This window comes from Cyprinus carpio, chromosome A2 (genome assembly GCF_018340385.1).
Source record: "Cyprinus carpio isolate SPL01 chromosome A2, ASM1834038v1, whole genome shotgun sequence".
NCBI lineage: Eukaryota > Metazoa > Chordata > Actinopteri > Cypriniformes > Cyprinidae > Cyprinus > Cyprinus carpio.
The window spans coordinates 1903682-1923678 of record NC_056573.1 but is presented as its reverse complement, the minus strand read 5'-3'; the positions used below and the strand labels follow the sequence as shown (position 1 = coordinate 1923678).

General features: G+C 43.5%; 2 long non-coding RNA genes across 2 annotated transcripts; one reads left to right on the top strand and one right to left on the bottom strand.

Moving 5' to 3' along the window:
* Nucleotides 1–9498: 9498 nt before the first annotated feature.
* Nucleotides 9499–10244, bottom strand: LOC122147242. The gene is made up of 3 exons (XR_006161517.1): nt 10153–10244; nt 9817–10066; nt 9499–9713 (listed from the first exon to the last, which is right to left on the bottom strand). It is a non-coding gene; the product is annotated as an uncharacterized LOC122147242 (long non-coding RNA).
* A 4097-nt stretch (nt 10245–14341) lies between these two features.
* Nucleotides 14342–19667, top strand: LOC122147241. Its single transcript, XR_006161516.1, has 4 exons — nt 14342–14442; nt 14519–14835; nt 18697–18808; nt 18886–19667. It is a non-coding gene; the product is annotated as an uncharacterized LOC122147241 (long non-coding RNA).
* Nucleotides 19668–19997: the final 330 nt, after the last annotated feature.

The window sequence follows — 19997 nt, the reverse complement described above, 5'->3', positions numbered from 1 at the left end:
ACGCCCATTGCTTCTGCAGGTGTGTTATCAGAGCAGTTTTGGCATGCAGCCAGGCCATTTCCCAGTGCAGACTTGTGATTCTGTGCATACCGTGCCTCAACATTGCGTCCTTGGAGAGCCATTAACCATGTGGCTATGTGTGAATTGGTGACCACGCCATCTCGGATTCGTTGGCTGTTGAGGAACATTACTGGCTGGTGGCAAGTCTCTATGATAACTTTTTGTGCTCCAATGTAATTGGAGAATCGCTGAATGGCCCATACAGTGCAGAGCAGAGCTTTTTCACAGTCTGAGAACTTACACTCTGGTGGAAGCAGTGTCTTGCTGGCATAGGCAACCACTTTCTTGTCTTGGTCATGCCGTTGGTACAGGCCAGCACTGAGACATTGGTCGGAGAACCCAGCTTCCAGGTAAAATTCCTTTTGTGGATCGGGGTAAGCAAGACATGGAGCTGTGCATAAATGTCTTTTTAGTTCTTTCATGGCGTGTTCTTGAGCCTTCGACCAGACGAAAGGGCAGTCCTTTTTTAGCAGAGCTGTCAGAGGTCTGGCAATGTCTGAGTAGTTTTCGATGAACTGTCGAGAGTAATTGCATACCCCTAGAAAAACTCCGCAGCTCAGAGACATTAGTGGGAGGCTTGATGTTTTGAATAGCATGAATACGGTTCGACTGTGGTTCAATGCCTTGGGATCCGATGAGCAGGCCCACGTAGTTAACCTTAGTTCGGCACCACTGTCCTTTGTGGAGGGCGATCTTGGCTCCGGCGGTGGATAATTGGTTCAGAACATAGTCTATTTCTTTCAGGTGGTCGGCCACCGTTGTACTTTTCATGAGAACATCATCTACAAAGATCAGGTTACCTCTCATTCTAGCATCTGGGCAGGCCTTGTTCAGAAAGATGTTGAATTCAGCTGGTGAGTTGGCGTAGCCAAACGGACACCTGTTGAAGGTGAACTGTCGGTTGCCAAATGTGAACGCCAGCTTGTGTTGGTCTTCCGGGTGCACCGGAATGGTCCAGAATCCGGAGGCCACATCAAGTGTAGAGAAGATTGTGGCTCCTCTGATTCGGGGTTATTTCTTGTTCTAGCTGGGTCATGGGCCATCGTGACAGTGGCAGCTGTTGATTCAGTTTCCTGTAGTCAATGGTGGGTCGCCATTTGCCATTAGGTTTGAGGACGGGCCAGATGGGGGCTGAGTAGGTGCTGTTGCATGGACGGATGACACCTTTCTCAAGCATAGATTCGATGATCTCCTTCACTGGTTCATGTGAGGCGATGGGAATCTTGTACTGTTTGACAAAAGTGGGAGGAGCATCAGGGTGCGTAGGGATGCGTACCGTGTGGAGGCTGGTGAGACCACAGTCTAAAGAGTCTTTGGCAAAGGATTCTTTGAACTTATACATAACTTGTCTGAGTCCTTGACGATCCGTATCGCTCTCAAGTGCATTAGCATTTTGTAGAATTTGCTGCACTTGAGATTCAAAACCTGGGTAAGGCTCCTCCGTCGGTGTGTCATCAGTCAGTTTGGTATTGAGAGGTGTAGTAGGTTCAATAGTCTCACCGACGCTCTGGTGGGAGACTGTGTATACTGCAAGGTGTTGGTCCTCAGTCAGCTCCGTTCTGCACACCTGGTCTTTGGTCACTGACATGACAGATGTGATGGCGATGAATTTGAAGGGTGCAGTGAACAATGTGTTGTCTATACTGCCTTCGGGTATCAGTGCAGGTGGAATGGGCCCTATGACAGGTAGTAAAAGTTCAAAGTCATGAAAGTCATGGCTCACTAGCCATCCCAGCCGGTAGGCCTTGGGAATGTTGATGTCAGTTGCCGTGCAGTGTGTTGAAAAGGATGTAGACAACACGAGATGACACTTCAGTGAGGGGTGTGGCTTCCAGTGTGAGTCCGAGTTCCATACATTCAGGCGAAGGTTGGAAGAAACCCAGCGTGTGGTTTAAGGTTTGACCACATCGCATGTTGAGCCGAATAGCGACCCCTTTGGTGTAAGCTGGTACCACCGTTTTGCTGTTCGTTGACTAAGGTGCAGACCTCTGGGATGGTCTGTCCTGACATGAGGTTGTCATGGTTGATGGAAACGTGTGGCTGCAAAGTCAATGGGGCCCATACAACTTCATTAAAGATGTCCACATGAGCTTTGAGGCGAATCAAGATGTCTGCTCCAATGTAAACATCGTGGGGCAGGTCCGGAACGACCAGGAAATAATGAGTCAGGCACCGGTAATTCCATTTCACATACAAAGCGCAGATTCCTCTGGCAGACACCATAGAGGATGGGGTGTGGGTTCAAGGGGAAACGGGTGCGCTTGCTGGCATACGGAAGGTCCGGTGTCTTCTCAATGATTGCGTTGTAAAGGGAGAGACTAATGGCTGAGTTGTCTGCCCATATGGCCAGAATAATGTCCGTTGTGGTTACATCATGCAGCTGCAGTTCGGTCTTGACCTTGGGGCTGTAGGTATCAGAGTCTTTGGTGGCCTTGAAGGTGCAGAGGAGCGAACTTGAGCCTTGGCTTGTAGTTGAGGCTGCGTACCCATGGCTGACTGCTGGGGTTCCCTTGACCTCTGTGACCTGACAGTCTGGCTCTGTGGGAGTTCCCGTGACCTCGGTGACCTGACAGTCTAGCTCTGTGGGAGTTCCCGTGACCTCGGTGACCTGACAGTCTGGCGCCGGCGACCTGTGTGGCTGGAGGGGAAGAGGATCTCGCACTTGAGCCCAGACTTTCAGCTGTTTGAAGTCTAGTAAAGGCTCAAAGCGATCTAGCAGGTCTTTGCCGATGAGAAATGAATAAGTGTTCATTGGTGAGACATAAATAGGATGTACTAGACTCATAGGACCGATAGTCAGGTGGATGGGAGCTACGTTTCTAAGCTGGATGTCATTTTGGCTGTATGACTGTACATTCAGCTCACAAGTGTGGAAATTAAGAGTTCGATTCTGTCTTTGAGCTTCAAATTTGAGCTTATCAAATAGTTCAGCCGAAATCAACGTGAGGTCTGAGCCTGTGTCCACAAGGGCTTCGAGTCTCATTTCCTTTTCTAAGGTGATAGTTAGGTAGAGTTTCCGAGCCACTCCCTTCTCGATCAGGTTCCCCAGGAGTTTTGGTGTTGGGGCTTGTGTGTCGATCGATAAGCAGTCATGGTATATCTTGTGTGTTTCGTTGTGGGTACAGATAACCAAAACAGCACTTTCTGGTACCTCAGTGTGAGGGATGATGCTTTCTTGGTCAGGAGGTGCAGACGTCACCTGGACTGAGTGGGTGCTGCTGTCGTTTGATGATGCAACAGCTAGTTCCATAGTTTGTGGTTGCAAAACAGTGTTCTGGGTGCTTGGTTCAGTTGCGGAGACTTCGGGAAGGGCGTTGGTTTCAGGCATAAGGTTTAGTCATGCGGTGTCTGGTTTATCCTTCTTGTCTTCCTTGTGAGGTTTCTTTTTAAGGAACTCTCTCAGTACATTCAGAAGTTCTGCAGCTTCGGATGTGGCTGCACTTTCCTTGTTAGATGTGGGTTCAGCCTTGAGCTTCCAAGCATCACGTTGAGAGTGTTCCCCCTCCCGGCTCCCTGGGCTTGGTGTTCTGGAGGCTGTAGGTCGGCTATTTCTGAGTCGCCGGCTGGCTTCCCAGGTGCCCCCCCCCTTTTGGTTGTGGGAGGGGCGAGGCCGGTCCCAGGATCCTCCCAGAGCGGTCGTTCTGTTGCCTCGGACGGGCACCACCACGACCACGCTGCCCTCTGCTGGCTTGGAACGGTCTTGACTCTCGGTTGTTGGGTCTATAACTGTGGTGCGGTTGGGCGCCCTCTAGGGTCAACTCTGAATAGGACTCAGAGACAGGGCAAATAGTTGGGGTGTTTTACAGTCTTTTCTGACACAGTCTTTTGTTTGGTGTAAGCCTTATGGGCTAAGTCGCGTAACTGTTGCGTTGACATGCTACGCGGGCACGCTAATACTCCCAAATGGTGGCTTACAGTAGGATGGAGGTTTCGAAGGAACAAAGTTCGGAAGTTAATGTCTTCCTCCATGCCTGGTTCATTTCGTGCTCCGAAGTAGGCACGTCGCAGTCGGTTATAGAAATTTGGTGGGGTTTCAAGTCGACCTTGCTTGAGGTCCATTGCAGTTACTAACCCTTGGTCTGATTCTGGATCAGAGAATTCACGCACCAAAGCTTTTCGCAGTTGCTGGTAGTCTGTTTTGACAGTCTCTGGTTGACGGTCTAAGAAACTGCGTACCTCACGACTGGATGTAATTCTGAGCAGGTACAGTTTGTCCCAAGTGGTTACGTTGGCGACAGTTTGTAAGTGAAAGTCTATGTCCTGTAAGTAAGCGTGAATGTCATGGCCTCCTGCAGGATCTGGGTTGAACGTAGGGATGTTTCTAGCCAGCTTGTCCAGTTCTTTGGGAGCCATGTGTCTGTGGCTGGTGACCAGGACTTTCTGGAAGGGTTTTCCCTCCCCCGCTGCTGACAGGGGTTCGTGCAGGCTGGTTGGTGACATTTTGAAAAGCAGGCTTTCACTCCCTTTTTCCAGCTCTAAGTTCTTGGCTGAAAGGCTTGGGTCCACTGGCCAGGGGAAACTTTGTGGAGTGTGTTTCCTCTTTTTGTTCACTTTGCAGTCTATAAGAATGTTTCAGTTCTCTGTGAACGATGTCAAGTTCATCTTTAAGAAAGTTTTTATGCTGTGTAAGACCATGGATTTCAGCTCGGGCCATGTTCAGGTGATTTTCATAGGCCTTAGCTTTAGCATCTTTCTTTCAGTTCAATTTCAGCCCTTTCAAGGAGGGTTTCAGCTTGTCGGAGCTTTGCCTCGAGTCCCTCTCGGGCTTCTCTCTCTAAATGTTCTCTTTGGTCTGTGTCCAGACGAAGATTCTCCAGGGCATTTTGAAGTCTGTCTACTTCCTCCTGTAGCCCTGGGTCTGTGGCATCCTCTTTCTCGTGCTGGTCTTGGGTCTCTAGAAGTAGCTTATCTAGACGGCTCTGGGTGTGAGCCTGATGCTTCCGGGCTTCCTCCGCTTGAAGTCTTAGAGTTGCAGCTTCCTGCTCCAGGTCGAGGTAGCTCTTTTCGCTGAGCCGTGCCTGGGCGATGAGGAGGTGAGCTAGGGTTCCGGTGATCCTGGCGAGTTCTTTGTGGGGGTAACTCTGCGTCGGATCGTGTGCCATCAGCTTGTCCATCTCAGTGTCCAGTTGTCTTTGGCTCAAGTGATGCAGGTCCCTGGTGCCTGTGGGCAGGAAGGGGGTCGTCATCGTTTCCAGCCATGTTGCTAGCTGATCCCAAGGGACTGCGGGGCTGGATGAACGGGACATCCTGGCTCACTGCGGACGAGAGAAACACAGCACACACACACAAAGAGGCCAATGCAAGTTTGTTTTCTGGCTAACGAGCTATCGTACGGGCTATGCCGTCTATAAGAATTTCGGCTAACTGATGCAGACAGTTAGACAGTTAGGCGGGTTCAATTACGGGTCGGCCCAAAATAGAGACTTTGACAGGTGGTAGCCTCGTGGGTCACCTGGTGACACCGGCTGTTCGGTTGTCGCTCTACTACTTAGCTCTCCTTGGGGTCTCTCGGTGAACTGTAAGAAACAAGATCACAACAGCATGAAAAGGGGAAAAAAAATAAATTGAAGATAGGAAAGAGCACAGTGAAAACAAAACACCAAATAAATTGGTCTGCAATGAAATGGAATGAATACGAACGCTGGAAGTGTTAGGAAGAAAATAAAGGGTGTGGCTTAGAGAGGGGCTAAACCTGCTACCTTTCGCAAAAGTTTCTGCTAGGGCCTACAGCACGTGTGGCTATGGGAGTAAGAGACCTAGGAAAAGGGTGTGGCTTAGAGAGGAAAAGTGGACCAAACACTTAAAAATATATCCGGGGGAATATCTAATATTCTGTGCCTTATAATAAGTGGATGGGTTTTATCCACAATCAAATACACAAAGGATGAACAAAGGAAACTTAAAGTGAATTAAGATTTGTTTTGTTTAACATCAACTGAGTGAATATATATGTAGAAATTAAAGGCAACAGCTGTACCTAATTATGATAAAACAAAAAGGGAATTATGATAATGATGGTAATTATCCAAAATAACCTAATCCAAAAAAGAGAGAAGTAAAAGAATAAAAATCAAAAAGAGGAAAAGACAGTATGGAACACAGGAGGAGGACGCAGTAGCTGGTTTTCACCACAAGGGGGCGTACTCCCTCTCTGTGCTTGACCAGGTGAGCAGAAAACTTAATTCAAATTAAAAATTCAAAACTGGTTTAAATTGAAATTTAAAATAAGCATGTAAGAAGAATTAAAAGGAAAATCTGAATAATATCCTATAACAATCAATGATAACAGTAAGGTATCATTAATAATTATGAAATAATCAAAAAGGGGTAAGGGTAGAAACATGCAATTTCAAAACAGAATTGAAAAGAGAGAGAGATCAGAGAGCTGAACGCTGTGAACCGACTTAACAGGAGACGGCCACTAGATGGCTCACTTCCTTTTAAGTAGGTCAATCAGTGGTTGACCTGAGACATTTAATTTACACTATTAAACAATTAAATTTTAATTCAAATCATGTTCGAACCAAACTCAAAGTAAATGTAAACAGTCAAAGGCAGGAAAATTTGTCTAACATAAAATAATATTCGCACGAGCAAAGCTGTAAATGCAAATAATTATTGAGAATTTAGACAGGCTAATGAGGCGTTAAAAGTGGGATTTTATATAGGGAGTAATTGTTCATTGTGTGAAATGGCCACGAGATGGCGTAATTGCACTCATGCAGGCTGAAATCAGAAGGCGAGGCGTAATTTGAGACTTCTAAATACGTAAAAGGACGCCCTCTGGTGTTTAGTCAGCGGAATTACAGACAACCTCAATGTGATTTAGAATCTGAGCGTTTGTCGGCTGATTTTCTGCGTCAAAATCACAACTAAACAAAGAGACAAAGGTTTTAGGACCTTTGCGGTGCTATATTACACAAGAGCGTGAGGCAGGATTTTTTCGCTGCAAAAACACGCAAAATGTGAGCAACAGGAATTGTCCGTCTGTTGCACTCCCATACACATTTATCAAAATAGCACTTATGATTTAAATGTTTTAGGTTTAAAATCGGGTAGCTAAGCCATTTTTTAGACCAGGAGATTTATCGTTTATTTTTGAATATCACTGTGGTTTACCACGAATTCAATAACGATACAAGTAATTACAAGGCCTTTTAACGACTGAAACAAAGGAACTTCGCTCTGATCAGATTTACGTCTCGTCCTAAAAAAGAGATTTCTTCGTCTTTAATAGGCGGGTTATTAATATTAAAATGTTCTCACTGCAGAGAGATCTTAGTCTTTCTTAACAGGAGACTTTTAACATTATACTGCAGTGTACTTTCATTTAAAATAACAGTGACTATGGGTTTTCTTTTTAGAAACTGTTAATGTGCTGAACAGCTGGCTTTTGTGCCGAAGGAGTTCGCTCGAAGCGCGACTTAACTTACAATTCAAAATGCGCGTGCATAATATTAACATCCAAAAATATGCATGAATATGAATATGAATATTGCTCACCAAAAACAAAGTTTGAACGCTGCCCAAAATATCTCCACCATAAAATATGTAGCAACAATCACTTTCTGGGGAATAATTAACTCAAATGAAGTGAATATTCATGAGTCTATGAATATGATGTGCTTATTGCTTACAAATATTAACTTACCCAAAGAGGGAATATTTAATCATTTAAAGGTAATCTTTACTAGAATTAATGTAAGTTATCTAGACAATCTGTTCGTCCCGCGAACTGGATGCTAGACTCCCTTATCAAATATCAATAAAAATACCCTTCTTACAAACTCCAAGAAATATTAATCTTTTGATCAGGAAGAACAATATTTTCTGTGTCTGTAGTATTTAGATTACTGAATAGTAATTACTAGAAAACAAAGCTTGTAGCTTAGATCACACGATTCAGGGACTTCGATCTTGATGAGCAATAAAACGGTTCAGTTCAAGCAAATTATTGTATTTAATAAAAGCGGACTAAAGAGTACATAACTACAATTCACACAGAGTAAATATGAGTATATAGCAAACAAACAATACAGTTTAAACAAGATAATCAAACGAAAATAGTAATAAGATAGAGAGGAAGAGAAAGAGAGAGAGAGAAAGAGAGAGAGAGAGGAAGAGAGAGAGAGAGAGAGGGAAGGCAGATCTCAGAGTGACAATTTTCAAACAGTTAACTTTGCGAGAGACTCCAAGTCATTGGATAATTTCACAAAAGTGGAATAGCCTAGACAACCTTAAACAGCAATTTTTAAGTTGCGATATAAGAAAGTACTTGCTTTGATCTGGCTCTTGTGTGTAGCTGAGCTCAAATTGTCCGTTGTTGTAGCTTCTGCGTTGTCCGCTCCGGAGCTGGTGATGCGTGAGTTCGTGGTTAACGCGAATGTAAACTTTGCCAAAAGATGATTAGACTTAAGTCCGTTTGGCTCGTGAGAACAATTGAACGAAGTCAAATTATCAGAAGACAATAAAGAAAAACTAAGATAAAACGAAAAAGTAAGAAGAACAAATGGAGGGACTTCTTGAGAAGTCCGATCGCGAACTGGGAAACCCCCCTCTCTCTCTGGCGGAATGCCACGAGCAAGGGGGTTTCTTTTGTTTTTATTGAAAGGTTGGTTCACACCTATGTCACCTTATGAACCAATGAGGTGTGAGAAAACTGAGGCGGGAAAAATCTTCTTTGTCTGCTGATTTCCGCCCACTGGTCTAATTCATGGCGATGGCAAAATTACACATTTTTCCTCAGAAAGATTGTACTTCTGAAACAATGCATCTTTTTGTAATTTGCCGTTGAGATTCGTCACAGTCGGGTTTCTACGATCATACAGACACCATAAACTATAACTTTGCGAGTCAGGGATACAGAATACAGAGTTGTTCCTAACTACAGGCATATAAAGTTTGATTAAACACACAGTAAACATTATATCTATTCCACTATATCACGTGAAGACATCTAAGCACATAAAGAGATACATTTAATACATTTAGAGGTAGTTTATCAAAAGTGTTCATGTGTGAGCCAGAAATGCTCGTGTGGGGTGTGTGTGTGTGTGTGTGTGTGTGTGTCTGGAATGTCGTCGTGCTGTGATAAAGGCGGGTGTTTCTTTCCTTTGATGCTCACGAGAGTGTCTCTGGATCATCTCGAAGGTGTAATAAATGTCACGAGGGCTGGGATGTTATCGACATCGCGGCGCCCGAGGGGGGGGTTTTATGTTGGAGGATGTCGTAAAAACAAAAGTCCTTATCTTTTGTTTTTTTGTTTTTTTTTGAAGTTCTTCTCTCTGAGTGCAGGACGTGTTAGAGACTCAGGATTCATTAATATGAAACAGATGGTTGAATACCATCCGCTCATTAGTGTTACACGATATTCTGGATTAATTAATATTGTATTTATGTTTGTTTTCAATTCTCTTATTTGTGTTATTTTAGTTTGTTGAGATGGTGAGACTGATGAGACTTTCGTCGTCTTTTTCTATCGGTGGAGGTGGTGGTAAATCATTCCAACCATCATTCTCATCTGGGACTGCTGCCTCCTCTTTAGACTCCAAGTACAAACTACTAAGGGAGTGTATTAGTTCTTGAATTGGTTCTCAAAGAGTTGTGAAAGGTTCATTAGCGAAGTCTGGGTCCGTACCCACCCCAGCCTCGGCCTGAGATGCATACATAATTTTAAACTCAGACAAATTGAAATAGACAAGGATTATAAATAATTTGCAAACTCTCACAATTGCAACTATCAATTAGCCAACATACCTTGTTCATACTCTGTTACAGGATGTCCATGTTCGGGCGCCATTTTATGTAACACTCTTGTTTTGTCACATATATAAAAGGAAGGGGATCCATTCATCCAAAAGTAGAGAAGAATATATTTAAAGGTTTAAAGAGCAATCACCCATAACCATAACCAAACGTCAGTCAAAATAAGCAAAGGTGTAGTATATAGATCATATAGTCCAGATGCAGTGTCCTTGTTCGTCAAAGAAGGCCTAAAGAAAACCCTCTGAACAAATATGCAAAACAAAAATCAAAATACACAATTGAACACAGAAAACAAACATAGAATTACAAAATATATACATAACTTACACTGAGCTGTAGAACCAAAAAATGTTCCTCATAATAGGGTCTCATGCATTACCAAGTTGAGCAAACACTCAAAGCCATGCCAGTACCTCTACCAAACTGTTTTTCTCGTCTCTCTTAAAAGGATAGCCTTCCCTTCAGAAACTTCCCTAGATCCCCCTTGAGGTGGGGAGAAGCATTACAGCATATGACATGAAACAGCTTTTCAGAACTGTTACACCCAAATGTGATTAAATATGGATCGGATCAGCCAGCAGCTAACACCGCTACTAACAGGCGCTCAAGGTCGAGCAGACAGTGGCATTCAGCTCAGAGCGCAGCCGAGCCCAGGACTCTGATAGTGGGTGACTCTATTATCAGAAACATCAGTAGCAGGACTACAACAACATGCTGCCTTCCTCAAGCAACGGTTTCTGATGTGAACAAGGAACTTCAGAACATTCTGATGAAGCACAAGACTGCAATTCGAATCATCATCCATGTGGGGAAGAATGATATTCGGAAGGAGCAGTCAGAACTCCTTAAGAAGGACTTCAGTGCCAGGGGTGGGGATAATGACGCCGTTGCAAATGCGATGATGATTGGCTGGTTGGGCGGTGCCCTGCTCACGCTGTCTCACTGCACGCTCTGACTACCTCTAAGCACAAGACAGCGTCAGCGACATTGGCGAAGAGCCGGGGAAATTCAAAGGTAGGGTTCTCGAACTGGAAGTACCGGCACTAATTCTCGTTAATTGAAATTAAAGGCAAGAATGTGAATGTTGTGTGTCGTAGTTTTGCACTTGAATGCAAAAGTGTGTGGACATTATTTATTTTCAATATTTAATTTTGTTACTGTACTGAATTTTAAGAGTTGGATAGTGTTCTGTTTATTGTGCAGTAGGCCTAATATACAGTTACAGAGATTTGCAGTAATGGCAGGTTTTCCTTTGTTTCTTTTTACCCAAGTTTACATTTGTGGTGTCTTAATTTTGCACTTGAATTTTATTTTCAATATTTTTTTTTTATATGTTTTTATTTCTATGCATATCATATGGCAGGCTGCAATCTATTGAGTTCAAATAAATACCAAATGTTCTTAAATACTGTATATAGCAGGGATAGGCAACTCCGGTCCTGGAGGGCCACTATACTGCAGAGTTTAGCTTCAGTCCTCATAAAAACTCACCTACCTGTATCTATCTAGTAATCCCGAAAACACTGATTGTCTTGTTCAGGTGTGTTTAATTAGGGTTGGAGCTAAACTCTGCAGGACAGTGGCCCTCCAGGACCGGAGTTGCCTATCCCTGGTATATAGTATTTTTATTCATTAATCAGTTAATATAAACATCTTTGATATTAAAGATGTTATAGAACGTAATAGCGTTATAGAACATAAAAAAATAACATCACAGTTACTTTGCTGAGTAACTAATTACTTTTACAATGTGGTAACTGAGTTACTAACTCAATTACTTTTTGGGAAAGTAATTTGTAACTGTAACTAATTACTTTTTTAAAGTAAGATGACCAACACTGTTCATCAATGGACCACTCGCAGCAAGGGGAACAAATATGTTTTCATGGTTGCTTGGGCTGAACACATGGCTACAAAGATCTTGCAATATAAAAGGAGTGAATTTCTTCGACAAACTTCAATCTTTACAACTGTTTAAACCGGATGGCCTCCACCCAAATAAACTTGGTGCTAGATTGCTTAAGGACAATATCTACTTTTCCCTCCGCCATCCTTCAGCAGAGTGTGTCAATTCATTCAGCACACACACACCAGGTCCGAGTCATCATGTGGTTGACATATCCCACAAGGACACTGATAACACCATGCAGCCACAACAAGCACTGCTGAAGGACACTATCCCGGCTGAGCCCTGCCCACAGAGCTCCTCACAGACAGACTGTGATGTATCAAAACAGCTACAAGACTCAGCACCCAAGGACGACTTTCTGGAAAACAGCCAGGGAAGCCAGGACAACATATCACAGTCACCGGAAACACCAGAGACACAGGCCCGCTCACCGGACACATTATTTTTTTTTCAGTCATGTCTTATTGAATCCTTCTCACAGAAAATGGGGGAATTGGTGTATGCTGGGACTAAACTCTCTCACTCATCCGCTGCAAGCCCGCAGATGTTATCAAAAAAAAAAGGAGGGGCCCCCAAAAACAAAAGAGTGTGTGGGTTTTTTTTTTTTTGTTTTTTGTTTTTGTTTTGTGTAATTTTATGTTGTGAAGATTTTTAAAGAGGACCCCAGGAAGACTAGCTGCCATTAAATGGGCCGCTAATGGGGATCCTAATAAAACAATAAAACAATAATAAACTAAGATCAATGTAAAGACACAAAGCTTTGCCATCAAGTTAGCATTTTTAAACATTCACTCACTAAACAATAAATCATTTCTAATCAATGACTTTATAACCACAAACAATCTGGATTTTATGTTTCTAAACTAAACATGGCTAGAAGACAGCTGCAGTGCAACAGACCTCAATGAAGCAGCCCCTCCTAACTTTACTTTCATGAGTGTCTGCAGGACTGTTAGGAGAGTTGGAGGTGTAGCTGCTGTATTTAAAGATGTCTATCAATGCAAGCAAGTTTCATTTGGTCAGTACTTGACTTTTGAATATCTAGGAATTGTGCTGAAAGGTGCTCCACGCATTCTGTTCATCATTATTTACAGGCCTCCAAAATACTCTCCAGCCTTTGTTGAAGAGGTCACAGAAATGTTATCAATGATATCCTCAGAGTTTGACTGTTTTGCTATTGCAGGGGATTTTAATATTCACATAGATAATGCAGAAAACAAAACTACAAAAGAAATGATAACGGTTCTAAACACTTTTGACCTGATTCAGCCTGTGCATGGACCCCCACACATGGGTGGACACACTCTAGATTTAATCATCAGTAGGGGTCTAAACATTTCATCCATTGTTATTAAGGACGTAGCACTATCTGATCACTTCTGTATTTTCTTTGATTTATTGATCTCTGCTACCACTGAATCTAGATCTGTCTCTGTCAGAAGGAGATGCATTTAGTAGAAAAATAGTGTGCGGTTTATGAAGGCTATATCTTTAACACCAAGCATTTCTGCAAACTCTGTTGATATTCTCCTTGATTCCTTTAACTCAAAAGTTAAGAATGTTATTGATGATATTGCTCCAATAATAGTCAGTAAGAAAACAAACAGACAGAAATCAGTCTGGAGAAGATCAACAGCAGTTCAGACTATGAAAAGACAATGCAGAAAAGCTGAGCGGATGTGGCGGAAGACGAAATTTGAAATTCACTATAGCATCTATAAAGACAGCCTTCATGCTTTTAATGTGAAACTAGCCACAGCTAGACAGAGTTTCTTCTCAAACCTTTAAAAACAGTAACTTAAACAACACTCGCACACTTTTTGCTACTGTTGAGAGACTAACAAACCCCCCAAGTCAGATTCCCAGTGAAATGCTCTCAAACAGCAAATGCAATGAGTTTGCTTCCTTCTTTTCTGAGAAAATCATCAATATCAGGAAGGATATTAGCACATCCTCAAGCAGTGCAGAGGTCAGACAGATTTGGCCGCAATATCAAAAAGATACTATGTCTATTTTTAAAGCAATTGATAGCAAAATTTTGGAAGAAATAGCAGCACCTAAAATCGTCAACCTGCTATCTTGACAAACTTCCCACATCTTTTTTCAAAAGTGTGCTTAACTGTTTAGAAGCAGATCTCTTAGAAGTGGTGAATGCCTCACTTCTTTCTGGGACATTTCCAAACTCGCCCTGATTGCACTGTATTTTACGGACTCTATTTTATGTAAAATAATTTTCTATTTTTAACTGTTTTAAATTCATTTTTAATAAGTCAATTTTTAAATCATTTTGAAAGTTTTAAAATTAATTGTTTTTTTTTTTCTTCATGATTGTTTTACTTTCTTTTATGTAAAGCACTTTGAATTACCATTGTGTACAAAATGTGCTATAAAAATAAACTTGCCTTGCCTTGCCTATTATTATTATTATTATTATTGATTGACTCAGCAGTGAAGTTCACTAGCAAAGACGCACAACTGTTTCATTTGTATGAATGTGTTAATGACTTTGAAATCTAGAAATATGTGCATTAACAGAAAGCAGCTTTAAACCAATATACACGAAGATCCTGATGGTGACAGATTTCACAGATGTGATTTTTTTATTTTTTTATTTCAGCTTAGCTGTGGTTGTAGAAGATGCGTCGTCTTCCTGCTGTGTCACAGTGAAAGTCCTCCCTCACGCGACCATCGCTTCTCTGAAGCAGCAGGTATAAGATCCAAGCACATCTTGAAGTCAGATCTGATGTGTGATTGATGATCTGATGGTGTGTTTGTCTCTTGCAGATGTTTGTTGAGTATGGTTTCCACCCCAGGGTGCAGCGCTGGGTCATCGCTCAGTGTCTGTGCTCTGACGGACGCTCTTTAGCGTCGTATGGCATCTACAGCTAAGCTTAATATACCGACTCCAGCTTCTGAACAGTAGTGTATGAATGTTCCAGTTCCTCTTGCTGTTTTCATCATCACTGCTTGCTTCAGAGTGTGTTTCTGATTGGTCAGCAGGCAGCGGTGGGTGTGGCCCAGAGAAACACAGCGTCAGTGACATCATTAATCTTGAAATGTTGCAACTTGGAGGATCCAAACACAAATCAAGTAACACGCAGGTAATAATCAGATACATTCACATTTTCCATTTCTAGACACTTGTACATGCAGACCGCTTGTAAATAAGTGGCCCGCATCCACATAATCACGAACCACACATAGCTTTAAATATTACAAAGCATAGAAAACATTGCATATTTATTTTTACAGTTTACAGGACACCATGGTTCCCTGAGTAGGGAACGAGACACTGTGTCCTTTAGGGTCGCTATGGGGAACACCTCGTCGTAACCCGTGTCTGAAGCATACATTTGAAAAAACACCAACGAGTTGGCCGGCGACAGCCTCTGATGTCTCTACCGGCGCAACTATAAACAGGCACCGGGAAAACACGTCATTCACTTCTTCGTCTGAAGCTTGCGTCCGAAGCATGGCAGGGAGCTAGAGGACGCAGTGTCTCGTTCCCTACTTAGGGAACCTAGTTACATTCGCAACCTGAGACGTTCCCTTTCAAGGGAACTTCGAACTGCGTCCTCTAGGGGTCGCTATGGGGAACAGTATACCCACGCCGCCATGCTGAGGGTAGTGCAGGCCAGAATCATGGCGAACACTAAGTACCAACTCTACCATTTCCATGGGAGTTGCCCCCGGGACGTTTAGACGGCTGTCTGTGACAGTACCCCTTATGGCCAAAGGCCTAAGCTACATACCCAACTTAATTGTTAGGGCCCTGGCCCGGGGTAGAGCTGAAGGTTTGGAATCAGGAAAGATTCCTTTAAAAGGGATATGGCTAGGAACCTAGCATTTTATACTAAGTCTTGCCTGTCACACAGGGGCTACCGCTTGCTCTCGTAAAAGCTTGCTGAAGGAGCTGTTTCAACAGATCTCCAGTAGCAACACCCTGTTTAGATAGCGAAGCCCTCACCATATAGGATTTTAGAAAGAACGCAGAGCAGTAGCGTGCGAACTTACCACAGTGTGGATTTCAGAAAGTGTGCAAAGACTTCACGTGCACGCTTTCCATAGCATGGATTTTCAAATACTGTTCAAAGGAAGGGCTCTCGTGGCACTCTGATAGAGCAGCTCATGGATGGAATGGTGCATCTCAAAACAGTATGTTTGAGAGTCATCAACTCGATCTGTGGAAATAATGCCGGAGCGCTCTGGGGAAAAACAATGAACTCAGTCTCATATGAGAGGAGAACTCCAAATCCAGAGTAGCGCGCTCATAGGCGACCCTTCTTGGAAAAGGGGAGCGCTGCTAAACTACCACGAGAATCGCCCAAATAGCCCCTCATGTTTGAGGGAAGCGATGCTTGAAGTGTATAAACGAATACACACTGGCTGAATGGAGCCCAAGGAACCAAGGTCTAATCATCTCATGAAAGGGAATGAGGTGGAGCGCATAACCCTTACCATACAGGATTTCAGAAAGTGCGCAGAGTCTTGCGTGCACACTTACCAATACGTGGATTTTTACGAAAGTGCGCAAAGTGTTCACGTGCACACTGACCACCATGTGGTTTTCAGAAAGTACCACAGAGCTTAGCGTGTGTACCTAAAGGTTCCTAAGCATCGCAGAGGCGCTGAACCGCACGGGAGAGGCAAGCTCAAATTTTACAAACCTCTAGCGAGGGGGGAGCATCACCTGAGGCAGCATATACAAGAAGACTTCTGTAACTGCCACCTTCACTTCCCGCTGGATGCGACAGCACCTAAGCGGCCAGGAGACCCCTCAGGGTGACCTGGCCGGACATCCATGAAATTCCCTGCAGTGCTGTGCCAGGCCTGATGATCAAGGAGGCTCCCGCAAGAAAACCTGTGATCTCAGTCGCCTAATACCGGAACATGAAGCCGGATGGCTGGTGCTGACGAGTGTTTAGTAAACACTGTAACTGAGCACTGCAAAGGAAACTCACAGAGTTTATTAGTAGACACATAACCACCAGCAATTTACACAAGTATATACAGAAAGGGTTATTCCCACCCTCCTGCGCTGGAGCCCTGCTTAAGGGGCGCCTCCTTTTAGTCCGGACCATCAGTAAGGTGGTTGCTATGAACATAGAACCAGCCAAAAACATTATAGGTGCAGCATAGGAGACTGTTATGCGAGAGGTTTCCACCTAACCTCGATCAGGTGGAGAGCTGGTGGTTACAGGGGATTAGGAAGGGGAGGATAAAAGCAGAAGTTAAAAATCCCTAAAGAGAACGAGTAGATACCTCAGTATCACTCTGACGAGAACGCTGCCTCATCTGGATCACATCCCTTAGGTTCTGCTTACCTCCTTGTGACCCACAATTCCTCTTACCCCTGCCCCCTGAGTCGCGACACTAGCCTTCTGTGCCCGTCTTTGATCCTCAGATCGAGACAGGCCAGGAGCCCTATGTTGTTCGGGCTCAGACCTGGACCTTCGTGGAACGAAGGATCTGAAAGCAGCGGAGTGCGCCTTCGTCTCCCCAACCTCTCGATCACCGTCTCAATGGAAATACCAAAAAGTTCAGAAGGCGAAACCTGAGCATCGAGAAGAAAGCCTTTTTCTTTCTTCCCGATGTCTGCCAGGTTCATCTACAGAAGTCTCTCTGCTACCACCATGGCCGCCAAAGTCCTGCAAATGGCAGAGGCGGGCCTGCTTGGTAGCCCGGAGAGAGGCCTGTGGTGCGGCGCAGCTCGCGGCTACCTGATCAGGAAAAAGGCCTTTGCCTCTATCCAGGTCTCTTAGCAGATCAGTCTGATATGCTTGAAGCACCACCATCGTGTGTAAATAAAGCCACCAGCCTGACCTGCTGCTGCGTATGCCTTGCCATTTAGCGAGATGTATTTCTTGAAGGGGTTTTAGATGGGCAAGGAAGGAGGGAGATTAAGAGAGGATGTCTCCCCCGCAGAATGAAAGCTCTTTCTACAGGGGGCATCCTCTCATAGCAGTTTTCGCGCAACAGCCTCTTTCATTTCCTTTCGATCTCTGTATGGAGATCAGGCAGAAATGGAAGGCTCACCTGAGCTAGAGGACTATGGTCGGAAAGATAACGCTCATCGAGGCGCGATCCATTAAACTCCAACAGCTCTACATAAGCAGGGCAGGAGAATTGAGAAGGCTCAGCCTCAGCTTCTTCACCATCCTCAAATATCTCCTGCTTTCCCTGGTAAAACCCAGCAGAGCACTAACCTCAGTATCAGAAAGTGTTAAAGATATAACATCATCCTCCCAAGGCTCTCTCTCGTCCGCCGCCATTACGAGCGCGAAAGTTCCTCTCTAAATCATTCAGACAGATCCACCTGAAATTCTCACGAGCTCATTCTCCTCCGTGCCTCAGCAGCGGCGGGTCCTGAACCGCGGGAAGCAGATGGTTGCCTTTTTTTTTTTTTTCGCAAAGAGAGACGAACGAGAGCGGAGCTTTTTCCTTGAAAAAACACTCACAATGCATGCAGATTGCCTCAAAGACATCGCGTGCGTGCTCTTTACCCAAACAAATGACGCAAAGATCGTGTGTGTCATCGGGTGTCAAATAACGCCGACACGCATACATTATCTAAACGCTTGCTAGTAGTCGCCATGATAGACAGAAAGAGTGCTCTTACCGGTTCTTTCAGATGCATGCTTCAAACAAAACAGTCAGTTTTGAAGACGAAGAAGAGAATGACGTGTTCTCCCGGTGGCTGTTTATAGTCACGCCGGTAGTGACGTCAGAGGCTGTCGCCGGCCAACTCGTTGGTGTTTTTTCAATGTATGCTTCAGACACAGGTCACGATGAGGTGTTCCCCATAGCGACCCCTAGAGGATGCAGTTCGAAGTTCCCTTGAAAGGAAACACATGAATCTGTATCCCCTCATATAGATCTGTCTTTCAGTTTAATGTACGTAACAAAACGCAGATTGTTGGATTATGTAGCAAATCATTTGATTTTCATCTCTCTTTCTTTAGTCAGGCTGGTCCTGTCCTTCCTGTACGTTTCATAAATAAGTCTACGAGACCCGGCTGTGAAATCTGCAGCACAGATCGACCCAATCCTCCCAATCACAGCGGCGTTCAGCAGGTGATTTCACTACATCTACACCTGTTCACTGTGCAGAAACACTGTGTGTGCTAATACTTATTCTGTTTCTGTTCTAGGAAAAAGCAAGAAGATCTAACCAGTGAAACTGTGTAAAAGTGTAAATACACACAAACCCCTAAAATAATCTCACATTCGAATGACACGCGAGGACCTACAATTCTTGGTTTTAATAAGAGCTGGCCTGCAAACAAAGCTTGAAACTCTCATAGTGACTCTGCAGCGTATTTCCCCAATGGCTTCATCTCTATTAGTTCACAGCTGATTTGTTGCTTGTTTCTCGTGAAGGAGTCGTGACATGGATTTGCTTTTGAGCTCGATTAAACGCTTTGTTTATAAGGAGGAAGCTGTGAAACTTGCCAGATGTTTTAATGGTACAAAGACCTCTTATATGTCAAAAGATCGAGGAAAAATGTGATTTCTCATGACGCCTTTAATGGAGTGATATAACTGTTGAGCAGTATTAGGCACCAGATGTTATTCAGGTTCATTGTCCGAGCTAATAAAAAAAAAACAGCAGAAAGGTTGGAAAGGAGACCATGCACAAGTTAGAATTTCTAGATTTCATTTCATTTGCAGACGTGACTCTGCTTCTTTTGCTGTTTATTCACAAGCTCATACTGTAATTTCTGCTCGTGCAACTGTTTAGGAATCTTCTTCCCTCACTTCACGGAGTGTAAATCAGTGTTCATGTCCGCTAGAACTAGAACAGGACAATTAATGTTTTTAATATATGTTCATCAAGCTCTATTTTAGGGGCTTCAGTTTTAAATGTGACTGTATGTCATTATGTGATGAGGCCAGTGCATAGTGAGAAGAAAACTGAATGAAACTTCCATAAATGCATATTATGTCAAATTTATGGTCTAATTATTCCTTATCAAATCGACTGGGAATTCTCATTGAAGACTTTGTTCATATTTGTTACAAACTACATTCAGATACAGGGTTATGAAGTACATTTATTTTTTTTTTTTTTTTACATAGCGTGTTATTTTAATGAACAATTGCTTTGAGCTGAATTATAATTGCATTGAATATGTGTGTATTGTAAATGATTGTGTTTAAAGTCTACCTGCATTTCACCATGGCTTTGCTGTGAATAAACATAATAAACAGAGAAGCTTCAGAGTAATCTTTAGTCTGTGGAAATATGAGAGATTTTACCTCT